The sequence below is a fragment of the Papio anubis genome, chromosome 18 (assembly GCF_008728515.1).
Source record: "Papio anubis isolate 15944 chromosome 18, Panubis1.0, whole genome shotgun sequence".
Lineage (NCBI taxonomy): Eukaryota > Metazoa > Chordata > Mammalia > Primates > Cercopithecidae > Papio > Papio anubis.
Window position 1 is genome coordinate 59186796 of NC_044993.1, and position 15379 is coordinate 59202174.

Here is a 15379-nt window from a genome sequence, read left to right on the forward strand (position 1 = left end):
AGGCACAAAAAGCTTTTGGGAAAGGAGAAAGGAACAAATTGGATATCTGCGATTTTTTTTTTTTGAGACAGAGTCTTGCTCTGTTGCCCAGGCTGCAGTACAGTGGCACAATCTCAGCTCACTGCAACCTCTGCCTCCAGGTTCAAGCGATTCTCCTGCCTCAGCCTCCTGAGTAGCTGGGACTACAGGCGCCCGCCACCACACTTGGCTAATTTTTGTATTTTTAGTAGAGACAGGGTTTCTCCATGTTGCCCAGGCTGGTCTCAAATGCCTGACTGCAGGTGATCCACCTGCCTCAACCTCCTAAAATGCTGGGATTACAGGTATGAGCCATCGTGTCTGGCTACTATTAGTTTTTCTATTTAGAAATTGTTCATCTGGATCCTCCCTACCTTTCAGCCATATGCAATACATTTGTTGAGCGTAAAGAGTGATCTTCTTGGCCAGGCGTGGTGGCTGACACCTGTAATCCCAGCACTTTTGGAGGCCAAGGTGGGTGGATCACCTGAGGTTGGGAGTTCGAGACCAGTCTGACCAACATGGAGAAACCCTGTCTCTACTAAAAATACAAAATTAGCCTGGCATGGTGGCGCATGCCTGTAATCCCGGCTACTCGGGAGGCTGAGGCAGGAGAATCGCTTGAACCTGGGAGTTAGAGGTTGCAGTGAGCTGAGATCGCACCATTGCACTCCAGCATATAGGGCATCAAAACTTCCTCTCAAAAAAAAAAAAAGCGACCTTCTTATCCACAGCAAAGAGTCACTGGAAGCTGTTTGATGCAGTATGACCTCATCTCTCTAGGCAGTGTTGATTGGGTTACAGGAGGGCACCAAGAAGCTTTCCAAAGGCTGTGCCAATGTACACTTCCAGCAATATCTTCTTAAGCTTGAGTGCAGCTCCTTATTTTCCCAAAGCACAGCTAAGACTAAGGCTGCCAAGTTTTTTAAAAGATTTAAAGGACACTCTGAGCATAATACAAGAAAAATACTGGCTGGGCCCAGTGGTTCATGCCTGTCATCCCTGCACTTTGGGAGGCTGAGGCAGGTGGATCACTTGAGATCAGGAGTTCAAGACCAGCCTGGCCAACATGGTGAAACTCCGTCTCTACTAAAAATACAAAAAATTAGCCAGGTGTGGTGGCAGGTGCCTGTAATCACAGCTACTCGGGAGGGTGAGGCTGGAGAATCGCTTGAACCCAGGAGGTGGAGGTTGCAGTGAGCCAAGATCGCGACACTGCATTCCAGCCTGGGCAACACAGTGAGACTCGGTCTCAAAAAAAAAAAAAAAGGAGAAAAAGAAAACCTTGAAACTAAATAAACTAAATAGCATAATTTCCTGTTGGAGTTCTTTGGTCATGTCCGTTCTTTGTGGAGCCTCTATTCAGTCAAATTGTCCTGTGGGCAAACTCACCTTGCCAGGATAAAAGCCTCCTTTTCCAGTCTTGCCTTCCCCAGAGAAAATAAGGGGGGGTGGGGGAAGGGACAAAGAAAATTAAGACCCTCTCCCTCCAAAAACAGAAATGACAAAAAACAAGCAAGGATTAACATGCTATCTGCAAAGTCACCACCCTGCCCAGTGTGGCCTTTCACTTCACTGAGTAATGTATTGTTTGTAATATAACAACATAAAGAGCTTCTTCATTCCAGAACAAAATTTTGCTTTACTATCATCATATACCCAGAAGACCCATTAAATTGTGTTTTCAAAAGAGCAGCCTTTCCTTAGAGATAAATTTTACAACTACCCTAGAGTAGTTCTGTTGGCCAAAGCCTCTTAGCTTGCTAGTGAAAGAAACGAAGTCAAGCCAGCTTGAGCAGAAAAGGAGAATTTGTTCTAAGGATACAAAGATATAGTAAGATGCCAAAAAAAAAATTTATCATTGGCCAATTTAGATAAGGTGCCCCCCTGAAATGTAATCAACACTGGTAGAGAGATGAGGTGACAGCATACCAAATGGCTTTTGAATTAAGAACCACTGGTATAAACAAATCAGTTGGGAGTTGTGGTACGCGCCTGCAGTCCCAGCTATTTGGGAGACTGAGGCAGGAGAATTGCTTGAGCCCAGGAGTTTGAGACCAGCCTAGCCAGAATCTCTGCCTAGCCTAGGCAGATCTCTACAGAAAAAAACAAAAATTAGCCATGAGTGTTGGTGTGCACCTGTAGTCCCGGCTACTCAGGAGGCTGAGGCGTGAGGATCAATTGAGCCCAGGAGGTCCAGACTGCAGTGAGCTATGATCTCACCACTGCATCCTGCAACCGGGACCCTATCTCAAATAATTAATTAATTAATGGAAGAAAGAAAGAAATCCTAGCTTTGTCATTTACTCTGTTGCTTTGGGCAATTGCCTTATGTTTCCAGAACTTCAATTTCCTGATCTACAAAATGGGAATAACGTTTTGAGCTATTTTAGAGCTATTGTAAGGATCAGAGCACATAAGCACAAACCACAAAATATGTCACAGTGTACAGGACAGAGCAGGTCCTCTGTAAATGACAATATTTGCCCATTAATTTTTCTGTAAATATGAGATATACTGGGATACTTGATGTGGTTACGATCAGGTGGAAACTGACCTATGAGGGAGATAGACAGATAGGTACAGACTTTATCTGTTCGTGCGGCTATAAGAAAGTACCAGAGACTGGGTTATTTATAAAAAACGGAAATTTTGGCCAGGCATGGTGGCTCACACCTTTAATCCCAGCGTGCTGGGAGGCCAGGGCAGGCGGATCATGTAAGCTCAGGAGTTCGAGAGCAGCCTGGGCAACATGGAGAAACCCTGTCTCTACAACTCTACAAACACACACACACACACATCAAAAAAAAAAAAGCTGGGTGTAGTGGTGCATACCTGTAGTCCCAGTTACTCAGGAGGCTGAGGTGGGAGAGTCACTTGAACCCAGGAGGCGGAGGTTGCAGTGAGCCGAGATCGTGCCACTACACTCCACCCTAGGTGACAGAGACCCTATCTCAAACAAACAAACAAACAAACAAACAAAAAAACCCAGAAATTTCTTTCTCACAGTTCTGGAGGCTGGGAAGTCCAAGATTAAGTTGCCAGCAGGTTGGTATCTGGTGAGGGCATGGTGGCCATTTCCAGTAAGGCACCTCGCTACTGTGTCCTCCCAGGGGGACCAGTGCTGGGTCCTCAAGTGACACAGGGATGTAAGGGTAATGAAAGGACCTAGCTCATTCCTGTCAGCCTTTTTATGAGGTCACTGATCCCATGCCCTCATGACTTAATGACGTCCCACCTCTTAATACTACCAGACTGATGGTTAAGTTTTAACATATGAATCTTGGGGAACATATTCAGACCACAGCAGATATATTGTAGAAAAGAATAGTCCATAAATTGCCCAGCAGTAACACTTCGCATATTTTGCCTCTTACTACTTGAAGTATACTTTGTTTCATACGGCTTTTTAAACTTTCTAAAAACTGCAGCAAGTGCTTGATTATTTAGGGCTTGTTTATCTAGTGACAGACTATTTAGTCCATTAATTTTGTGCTGTACAACAGGAAAGAGAGAGAAAGAAAATGACTTCTGCAGAGACTGAATCATCTTTATGTCCTCTATAGTAGTTGGCACATAGTGGCTATTAAATAAACAATAGGCTGGGTGAGATGGCTCATACCTGTAATCCTAGTACTTTGGGAGGCTGAAGCAGGTGGACAGCTTGAGCTCAGCAGTTCAAGACCAGCCTGGGCAACATGGTAAAACCCTGTCTCTACAAAAACTATAAAAAGTAGCGGGGTGTGGTGGCATGTGCCTGTAGACCCAGCTACTTGGAAGGCTGAAGTGGGAGGATCGCTTGAGCCCAGGAGGTGGAAGTTGGACAGAGCCAAGATCCAGCTCTAGCCTGGGCCACAGAGGGAGACCCTGTCTCAAAACAAAAAAGTCTCTTTGACTCCCAAAATGGAAAGTTCTCCTATATATATGTTAAGTGATTTAAAAAAAAAAAAAAAAAAAAAGGTGCCAGCCAGGCATGGTGGTTCACGCCTGTAATCCCAGCACTTTGGGAGGCCAAGGCTGGTGGATCACCTGAGGTCAGGAGTTCAAGACCAGCCTGGCCAACATGGTGAAACCCCATCTCTATGAAAAATACAAAAATTAGCCAGGTGTGGTGGTACGTGCCTGTAATCCCAGCTACTCAGGAGGTTGAGGCAGGAGAATCGCTTGAAACTGGGAGGCAGAGGTTGCAGTGATCCCAGATCACGCCATTGCACTGCAGCCTGGCGGCAAGAGTAAGACTTTGTCTCAAAAAAGCAAAACAAAACAAAAAACAAAACATGTATTTTAAAACATGGAAAGAATAAGCCAGAAAATTATGGTTTCTTTTTTTTTTTTTTTTTAATTTTGTTAATCAGGTAGCTTCCGGAGCCACAGCATGCTCAGAGAGACTCCCTACTGTTTTTAAAGTATATAAATAACTATATTAATTAAGAAAACTGGCTGGGCACGGTGGCTCATGCCTGGAATCCCAGCACTTTAGGAGACTGAGGTGAGCAGGTCTTTTGAGCCCAGTAGTTGCAGATCAGCCTGGGCAACATGGCAAAACTCCGCATCTACCAAAAAAAAAAAAAATCAGAAAATTACAGCAGTTTGTATTTTTCTCTCAAGGTAAGCATTTTCTGCTTCTAGGCATACCATAGGAAGCACCTGAAACTCACTAATCACAGTTCTTAAAAATGACCTCTATTCACCCAAGATAAGGTCCAGTCATACGGCCAGGCGTGGTGGTTCACGCCTGTAATCCCAGAACTTTGAGAGGCTGAGGCAGGCGGATCATGAGGTCAAGAGATGGAGACCATCCTGGCCAACATGGTAAAACCCCGTCTCTACTAAAAATACAAAAATCAGCTGGGCGTGGTGGCGTGCCTGTAGTCCCAGTTACTCAGGAGGCTGAGGCAGCAGAATCATTTGAACCCAGGAGGCAGAGGCTGCAGTGAGCCGAGACCATGCCACTGCACCACTCCAGCCTGGCGACAGAGTAAGACTCTGTCTCAAAAAAAAAAAAATTCCAGTCATACTAGTATTGATGAGCCATTGTACGAGAAAAGGCTTTTCTGTAGGCTGCGTCTGCAAATACAAACACACTATCCTCTACAATGTCTTTGTTCTGCTGTGCATTAAAGTTGATTTTTCTCTAAGTTCATAACTGTAGTTCTAGAGTTATTAAAATAGCTGTGCTCACCTGGTACACTTTGAATGTACTCAACTGTTGCATGGAATTATTACTTAGAAAGAAATTTGTAAGACTGGACAGGTGGTTCATGCCTGTAATCCCAGTACTTTGGGAGGTCAAGGTGGGTGAATGGCTTGAGGTCAGGAGATCGAGACCAGCCTGACTACCATGGTGAAATCCTGTCCCACCTAAAATACAAAAATTAGCCAGGCGTGGTGGTGGGTGCCTGTAATCCCAGCTACTCAGGAGGCTGAAGCAGGAGAATCGCTTGAACCTGGGAGGTAGAGCTTGCAGTAAGCCACGATCAAGCTACTGCACTCCAGCCTGGGTGACAGAGCGAGAATCCATCTCAAAACAAACGAACAAACAAACAAAAACAGAAAGAAACGTATAAATGTTACATGGCTTATAAATTGCCAGTTTAACCCAATTTTTTTTTGTAGTGAGATACAAATAACATAATATATACTTAACCATTTGTTTTGTTTTGAGACAGAGTCTTGCTCTGTCACCCAGGCTGTATTTTCAATGGAAGCAGGGTTTCACTATGTTGGTGAGGCTAGTCTTGAACTCCTGACCTCAAGTGATCCACCCACCTCGGTTTCCCAAAGTGCTGCCATTACAGGTGTGAGCCACCACTCCCAGCCCTCTTCTTAACCATTTTAAGTGTACAGTTCAGTGGTGTTAAGTAAAATCACACTGTTGTGCCATCATCACCACCATCTACCTCTGGAACTTTCTTATCTTGCGAAACTGAAACATATAGGCACCAAACAATGCCCCATTTCCCCCTCCCCGCAGCCCCTGGCAACCCCCATCCTACTTTTTCCCTCTGAATTTGATTATTCTGGGTACCTCACACAAGTGGACTCGTCCTGCATGTGTCTTTTTGTGACTGGCTTATTTCTCCTAGAATGTCTTTCCAGTTGTTTATTCCAAGCATCTGCAATGCATAAATTCTTCCAGTGTGAGTTATTAAAATTATAAATATAGAAATACTGAAGCAACGGACAGTCAAAGGGGAAGAAATATTAAAAAAACTAAAAATTTTGGAAGTTCCCACTGAAAGTATTATACCATTTAAAAACCCACTTTTGCCTATAATCAGACATTTCAAAAGGAAACTAAAACTATTTTAAAGTAATTATTTTTTGTTCATTTATTTATTTTTGAGACATGGTCTCGTTCTGTCCTCAGGCTAGAGTGCAGTGGTGCAATCACAGTTCACTGCAGCTTCGAACTCCAGGTTCAAGTGATCTTCTCACCTCAGCCTTCCAAGTAGCTGGGACTACAGGTGCACACCACCACTTCCAGCTACTTTTTTAGAGCAATCTTACACAAACAATCCACATATAAAAAGAAAGATCATAAGTGGAGGGTAGTCCCCATTATGAAAATATGCAACCAAATCAGATTTTAAATCTTTGGGAAAATGGAAAACTCAGAAGTTGTGAGCATATACATATAAACTGTAGCATATTAGAATGCATTGATTGTGTTAACTGTCTCTGATAGCTATTTCATAATGAGTTCAGAAAATATCCTTAAGGCTGGGCGTGGTGGCTCATGCCTGTAATCCCAGCACTTTGGGAGGCCGAGGAGGGCAGATCACGAGGTCAGGAATTCAAGACCAGTCTGGCCAATATAAATAAACCCCGTCTCTACTAAAAATACAAAAAATTAACTGTGTGGTGGTGTGTCCCTGTAATCCCAGCTACTCGGGAGGCTGAGGCAGGACGAGGCAGGACAATCGCATGAACCCAGGAGGCGGAGGTTGCAGTGAGCTGAGATTGCGCCATTGTACTCCAGCCAGGGCAGCAGTGCAAGACTCCATCTCAAAAAAAAAAAAAAAAAAAGAAAGAAAGAAAATATCCTTAATTACTAGGAGCTGCATTTTTCAGTCGTCCATTTTTATGGGAATATTACTTATGTACATCCCACCCAGAGTATATGAGACATTATTTTCCATTGGAATGCTAGAATGTGTTCACAAAAGAACTCTATTTTAAAAACTGACTTATTTTAAAACAAGGTTCATTTGGAATAGCACAGTTTATTACAGCTTAAAATTCTGGCAGTGAATAACTTTATCATTTGAAACTGGAAAACTGTCCCAACACTGAACAGATACACTTGGCAGAAGCAGTCTAGTAAGTCCACTGGTCTGTGAGAGGTCAGGACTCCACATGGAGGTTCCCAAAACAAGATGAAGGATTTGAGCTTTTATGAAGCTGGCAGTTAAATCTGTAGAAACAAATATTGGTGAGTTCTGGGGAGGAGGAGAAAGGCAACTTCTGAGATGTTAAACATGATAATCTAGAGCAAAACAAGAAAATGGAAGAATTGCTGATTCTCATTTTCTTTCTGCCAGTAAGGCTTTAGAGAAGTTACCTAAAGATTGATCTGGCATATTACAGCTCAAGGTACAATCAACAGGATTAAGAAAAAGACTCATTAATAACTTTAATTTAGAAGGAAAGCTTAAAACATATACCTTATAACATATTTTTTTTTGAGACGGAGTCTCGCTGCATCACCAGGCTGGAGTGCAGTGGCGCGATCTGAGCTCACAGCAACCTCCGCTTCCCAGGTCTGGCACCTCCTGCCCCAGCCTCCCGAGTAGCTGCATTTCATATGCATGTGCCACTCAATGCCTAGCCACTTTTTTTTGAGATGGAGTTCTGTTCCTGCTCGCCTAGGCTGGGAGTGCAGAAAGGCCGGATCTCAGCTCATTGCAAAGCCTCCAGCCTCCCGGTTTACGCATTCCGCCTCAGCCTCCCAGTAGCTGGGACTACAGGCACCTGCCACTCATGCCCGGCTAGTTTTTGTGTTTTTTTTAGTAGAGATTTGGGGTTTCACCAGAAACAGCTGTGGATGGTCTCTGACCTCCTGGACTCCTTGATCCGCCCGCCTCGGCCTCCCAAAGTGCTGGGATTACAGGTTTGAGCCACCGCGCCCGGCCTAATTTTTGTGTTTTTAGTAGAAATGAGGTTTCACCATGTTAGTCAGGATGGTCTCTATCTCATGACCTTGTGATCCGCCCGCCTCGGCCTCCCAAAGTGCTGGAATTACAGGCGTAAGCCACCGCGCCCGGCCCTTATAACATACTATACTTCAACTATACATCTATTCCAGCTCCTCCATTTGCCTGACATTGGAAAAATTACCTCTCAGTATCAAATCTGCTATCCTTGAAGTGGAGATAATAATGGTGCCCGACTTTGATTGCTGGCACAAATGCCTGAAAACAACTTAGTACCATGTGTAGGGTATTATAAACATTCAACAATTGTTAGCTATTATTATTAATAAATGCCCCATATGTGTGCGTTAACTCAGAGATGATACAAACTGGGGATACGAAGACGAATAAAGCAAAGATGAGTAAGATTCTTGTGGTCTAGTGGCGATATAATTACTATCTAAGAGGGAATGAGTCACCTGAAGGTCAAAATAAGATTTGCTAAAGGATCTCACTACAGAGCAGTTTTTAATTATTATAGATCAGGTTTCTCTATTTTCTTTTGGAAATGTCTCTGAGTCATATAGATCAGGGTTTTTCAACCTTACACTATTGACATTTGGGGGCCAGATAATTCTGTGTTGTGGGGAGCTGTCCTGTGCGTTGTAGGAGATTCAGTAATATCTCTGGCCTCTGCCCACTAGATGCCAGGAGCACCTCACGACCCTGCATTTTTGTACTGCTGTGGGCTACCAATGCGAGCCTCAAAGACCAAGCTGGGGCATGAGTTTCCACCCCTGATCCCTCCAAACCCTCCCAGCGCCTGCCTCTTCTCTTGCCAGCAGTCTGCCCAGGACGTGGCCATCAGCACACTGGGGAACTCCACAGCTGGCAAATGCCAGGCACCAAAAAGGTAGAATCTCAGTTTGGGAGTTGGAAACTTAGAAAAACAAATTGCAAAGGTTGAGTATTCTTTTTTTTTTTTTTGGAGATGGAGTTTCACTCTTGTTGCCCAGGCTGGAGTGCAATGGCGCGATCTCAGCTCACTGCAACCTCCGCCTCCTGGGTTCAAGCAATTCTCCTGCCTCAGCCTTCCGAGTCGCTGGGATTACAGTTGCCCGCCACCATGCTCAGCTAATTTTTGTTTTTCTTAATAAAGACGGGGTTTCGACATGTTGACCAGGCTGGTCTCGAACTCCTGATGTCAGGTGATCGATCTGACCACCTCGACCTCCCAAAGTGCTGGGATTACAGGCGTGAGCCACTGTGCCCAATCAAGACATTCTTCCTAAGATAAAAAGTACTAAAAAAAAAAAGACTTGAAAAGGCAGTAACTTTCCCACCCTAGGACTCAATGTCGTTTAATGTTTGGTCCCTGTACTACCTGAAATCATCGTTTCAGAAACCCTACAGACCCCAAACCCCCGACCCACTCCCAGATCTTATATTAATAGCTCCTAAAAGAATACAATCACCACTCTCTCTCTCTCAAGCCTAAATAAAAAAGAACAGATATCATTATCTGGCAGAGTAGGCAAAACCTTTATAGCATTCATCTACTCAGAGTACTAGGTTTTAAAAACCTACCAATGTCCAAACGGCTAATCCCTAAAGGACACGGTCATTTTGCTTCCATTAACTTTATTTTTTTTTGACAAGAGGGGTTGAAGAAGCCACCAGAACACAAATGGAGAAATCATTAAGGATGAATGTAGGTAACTCTTCCTCCAAAGGCACTTACTTGGCAGAGGCTTGAGCAGCCACGCCAATGGCTGGGATTTGGTCCCTACTAGAGAGGGTGACTTTTCTTCGCTGCCACGGAGGCTGCAGCATTGTCAGTGGGGACAGACTGCTGGGTCTCAGTGGCTGAAGCTGAGCCATCAGGGGCAGATGATGCGGTGGCCAGGGTAGATGGTTTCTGACATGGTTTCTGGCTGGGTTGTGGCGGAGCCTCCAAAACCTGAGCAACTGACATCTCAGGAACCTTCAGGACACTTGAATACTGGCTCAGGGAACTCTCCTGCACTACAGAGGTGCTGGGGATGGCCTGTTGCATTTGAAGTAGGGCCTCCAAGTCCTCGATAGCCTGAGAGGCCTGTGGGTCCACAATAGTAAAGGACTCGGCAGATACAGGCTGCCCTATATGGACCTGGGTGGCCAGTGACTGGGTTCCAGAAACCAAACCAGGTGGTGGAGACTGAGTTTGAGAGGCCTGAGGAAGATTCTGGGGCTGGCCCTGCGAGGCCACAGGAATCAGGGGCTGGCTCAGAGAGACAGCAGGGACCTGGAGGTGGTTCTCAGAGGCCATGGGGACAGCAACTTGGCTCTTAAAAGCCAAAGAAACTACAGGCTGGCTCTTAGAAGCAAAAATGGCTACAGGGTGTCTAGCAGAGATGGAGGGGGCTACAATCAGGCTCTTAGTGGCGTGGAGAGCGGAAGGCACAGGCTGGTGCAGAGGGAACACAGGATGCACTGGATGGGTGGCAGGCGGTTGATCAATCGACGGCGGCTGGGCATCCCGGTCTGGGGAGCCAACGGTCTCCGAATTTTTGTCATCTTCAGGCTCGGGACCCAGATCCTCTTTGCCAAAGTCTTGAGAGGCGTTGCTCTCCTTGACCCCTTCCTCTCCATCTCTGTCCTTGCTTTTCCTTCCCAGCCGTTCTTCTATGTGGACCGAGACAGGCACAGTCAGGAAAGCTTCTCTTTGAAGGGTCCTCCTACGACGCCGCCGCTGCATCAGCAAGTTGTCGGGGACGGTCTGGATGTTCACAGAGAGGGAGTGGCTGGCGCTATGGCGCAGGGCCTCCACCAAGGAGGTAGAGGGCAAGGAGGAGACCTTCAGGGTCTCTTCGGGGAGCAGCTCGATGTTGCCGGTGTACCAGGAGGCCCACCAGAGGAGGCTAAGGAAGATGATGGCGGAGCCTAGGTAGACCAGCATGTCGTAGAAGTCCAGGTCCACAAAGACGCCAGTGAACAGCACCGCCACGCCCACCATGTCGAAGACGACGCCCAGCCAGAAGAAATGCCGGCAGCGGCCAAGGCTCCACCGCTTCTCGGTCGTATTGACCGTCCTTACTGAAGGCTCCATGATGCTCCCACTGTCGCCGCCGCAAGGTCCAAAGAGCCACGAGGCAGGCGGCGCTGCCACAGGCTGGCGGCAGCCTCTGGGTCCCCATGGCAACGCCGTTGCGGTGCGTACCTCAGTGAGGGGCGGGACCAGAGGGCGGGAAAATTGGGCCGCCTCTCACGCTCCCGGCAGGCGCTCATGCGCAATACGCCCCGTCCACCGCGCGGCCGCTTTCTGCGCCTGCGCAATGATCACTGTGGTGCGACCCTGCAGTGTCCGCCCCCTTGTGGGCAGCTTGGGACGCTCAGGCTCTGGGTGGGAGAAGACGGATTCTCGGGAGTGTATCCACGTTCCTCTCCCCACACCCCGGCTGTCTGAGCGAGGGCGAGATTCTGGACCCCTCTTTAGTAACGTCCTTCTCACAACTAGGCGTGTAGCTTGGCCCCAGGTGCAGGCACTTACTGAAGAGTTGATAGTTTTCCTTTGTTTTGGTGGAGAAATGGCGAAATTTGATTCTGATGTCAGATCTTGATTCTGGTCATGTTTGCCCTCCTGAAGATTATTAACATACTTCTGCTAGTTAATAGTTGATTTAGAGGGGAATGTCTTCAGCTCCTTCCCTTTTGTTGTTTCACTTTTTTTTTTTTTTTTGACCTGTTTGTCCAGAATCTTACTACTTAACACTAAAAAGCGGGGCTGCTTTTCCCACTACTCCGAACTGTGAAAGATAGGAAAACTGTGTCAAAAACAGAAAAACTGGCCGGAACCGGAAAATTAAATAGCTTAAAAACGAACTCGGCCGGGCGTGGGGGCTCACGCCTGTAATCCCAGCTACTTGGAAGGCTGAGGGCTGAGTCAGGAGAATCACTTGAACCTGGGAGGCAGAGGTTGCAGTGAGCCGACATCGTGCCACTGCACTCCAGCCTGGGTGACAGAGTGAGACTCTGTCTCAAAAGAAATAAAAACAAAAGAATTAGAAAATAATGCTCGTATTTTTTACCACCCGCTGTTTCAGTCAGAAAGTATAATTTTCTCCTTTGGCCTGGTGGGGTGGCTCACGCCTGTAATACCAGCACTTTTGGGAGGCCGAGGCGGGTGGATCATTTAAGGTCAGCAGTTTGAGACTAGCCTGGCCAAAATCGTGAAGCCCCATCTCTACTAAAAATACAAAAAAAGTAATCAGGCATGGCCGGGTGCGGTGGCTCACGCCTGTAATCCCATAACTTTGGGAGGCCGAGGCGGGCGGATCACCTGAGCTCAGGAGTTCAAGACCAGTCTGGCCAACATGGTAAAACTCCATCTCTACAAAAGTACGAAAATTAGCCTGGCATGATGTCAGGTGCCTATAATCCCAGTTGCTCGGGAGGCTGAGGCAGAAGAATCACTTGAACCCAGGAGGCGGAAGTTGCAGTGAGCCGAGATTGCGCCATTGCACTCCAGTCTGGGAGAGCACAACTGTCTTAAAAAAAAAAAAAAAAATTTAGCCAGGCATGGTGGTGCATGCCTGTAGTCCCAGCTACTCTGGAGCCTGAGGCAGGAGAATCGCTTAAACCCAGGAGGCAAAGATTGCAGTGAGAGGATATCGCGCCACTGCACTCCAGCCTGGGTGACTGAGCGAGACTCTCTCTCAAAAAAAAAAAAAAAAAGAAAGAAAAACTATAATTATTCTCCTCATTAGGTTTTATCTGATACTAGTTTGATACAAGAACCACTTATAAATGAAGGCTATTTCTTAGCTATTGCATTGGATCTCAAAGTGCAGTCCCAAAGCAGCAGCAGCAGCAGCAGCAGCAGCACGACCTGGGAACATGTTAGAAATGTAAATTACAAAGTCCCACCCAGAACGCCTGAATCCCAAACTCAAGATTAGGGGTCAGCCTTGGGTTTTTGTTGTTGTTGTTTGGTTTGGTTTTTTTTGAGATGAGTCTTCGTCTGTCACTCAGGCTGGAGTGCAGTGGTGCGATCTCGGCTCACTGCAACCTCTGCCTCTCAGGTTCAAGCGATTCTTCTGCCTCAGCCACCCCGACAGCTGGGATTACAGGCATCTGCCACCACGCCTGTCTAATTTTTGTACTTTTAGTGGAGACGGGGTTTCACCATGTTGGTCAGGCTGGTCTTGAACTCCCAACCTCAAACAATCTGTCCGCCTTGGCCTCCCAAAGTGCTAGAATTACAGGTGTGAGCCACCGCGCCCGGCCAGCCCTGTTTTAATAAGCACTTTAATACATGCTAGAGTTTGAGAACCACTGAGCTATTGCAGTACTTTAAATCTAGGGATGTCAGGTTAAGTACAGACTACCCAGATAAAACACTGAAAGTTTTTTCAGTATAATTGGAACCCAAATACTGTCTGAGATATGCTTATACTTTAAAAATTCAGTGTTTATCTGAAATTTAAATTTAAGTCGGCACACTGTATTTTTATTTGCTAAATATGGTGGTGCTATTTAAATCTTTCTCATGTAGCTTTGAATTTTAGACTTATAAGAACATAGGATGAATCCATCCTTTTTTAGGTTAACTGCTTTTTTTTTTTTTTTTTTTGAGATGGAGTCTTGCTCTGTGGCCAAGCTGGAGTGCAGTGGCACGATCTCAGCTCACTGCAAGCTCCGCCTCCCAGGTTCAAGCGATTCTCCTGCCTCAGCCTCCGGAGTAGCTGGGATTACAGGTGCGTGCCACCATGTCCAGCTCTTTTTTTTGTATTTTTAGTAGTGACAGGGTTTCATCATGTTGGTCAGGATAGTCTTGAACTCCAGACCTCGTGATCCACCCACCTCGGCCTCCCAAAGTGCCGGGATTACAGGTGTGAGCCACTGCGCCTGGCCTTCTTTTTTGTTGAGATGGAGTCTTTCTCTGTCACCCAAGCTGGAGTGTGCATTGGCACAATCTCAGGTCACGGCAACCTTCACCTCCTAAGTTCAAGCAATTCTCCTGCTTCAGCCTCTGGAGTAGCTTGGATTATAGGCATGCACCACCACCCCTGGCTAATTTTTTTGTATTTGTAGTAGAGACAGGGTTTCACCATACTCGCTGGGCTAGTCTTGAACTCCTGACCTCTAATGATCCATCCCTCTCGGCCTCCCAAAGTATTAGGATTACAGGTGTGAGCCACTGTGCCTGGCCTGTATTTTTCTTTATATAAGTAATTCCATAAAGAAAATCTGGAAAAGATGACTGATTTTTTTTTTTTTTTAAGGAAAACTCTTTTTTTTTTTTTTTTTTTGAGACGGAGTCTCGCTCTGTAGCCCAGGCTAGAGTGCAGTGGCCGGATCTCAGCTCACTGCAAGCTCCGCCTCCCGGGTTCACGCCATTCTCCGGCCTCAGCCTCCCGAGTAGCTGGGACTACAGACGCCCGCCACCTCGCCCGGCTAGTTTTTTGTATTTCTTAGTAGAGACAGGGTTTCACCGTGTTCGCCAGGATGGTCTCGATCTCCTGACCTCGTGATCCACCCGTCTCGGCCTCCCAAAGTGCTGGGATTAGAAGCATCAGCCACCATGCCCGGCCTTTTTTTTTTTTTTTTTTTTTTAAGGAAAACTGAAAAACCAGTATGGGCCGGGTGCAGTGGCTCATGTCTGTAATCTCAGCACTTTGGGAGGCTGGGCAGGTAGATTGCTTGAAATCAGGAATTCGAGACCAGCCTGACCAACATGGTGAAACCCTGTTTCTACTAAAAGTACAAAAATTAGCCGGGCATAGTGGCAGGCACCTGTAGTCCCACCTACTTGGGAGGCTGAGGCAGGAGACTCCCTTGAACCCAGGAGGCAGAGGTTGCAGTGAACCGAGATGGCACCACTGCACTCCAGCCTGGACGACAGAGCCAGACCAGGTCTCAAACAAACAAACAAACAAACAAACAAAAAAACGCAGTGTGATAAAATACACCAAAATGTTCACAATGCTTTGCATGGCAGAATGGTATCATGAATAACATTGACTTATAAACTCCACCCAGAAGAATGGCAGGGCAGATTTTTTTCACTTTCTCAGGCTGAGGTAATTTTTACTTTCTGAACCTAATTTTATCTATGTGATATGTCATGGGTTTAGGAAAGTAAATTAGTTCTTACTACTATTTTGATTTATTAAGAAGTCTTTTTAAAAAGTTAAAACCAATTTACTACAGTGTAATTTTCATAGAATCGTATGTACCTATTTTAA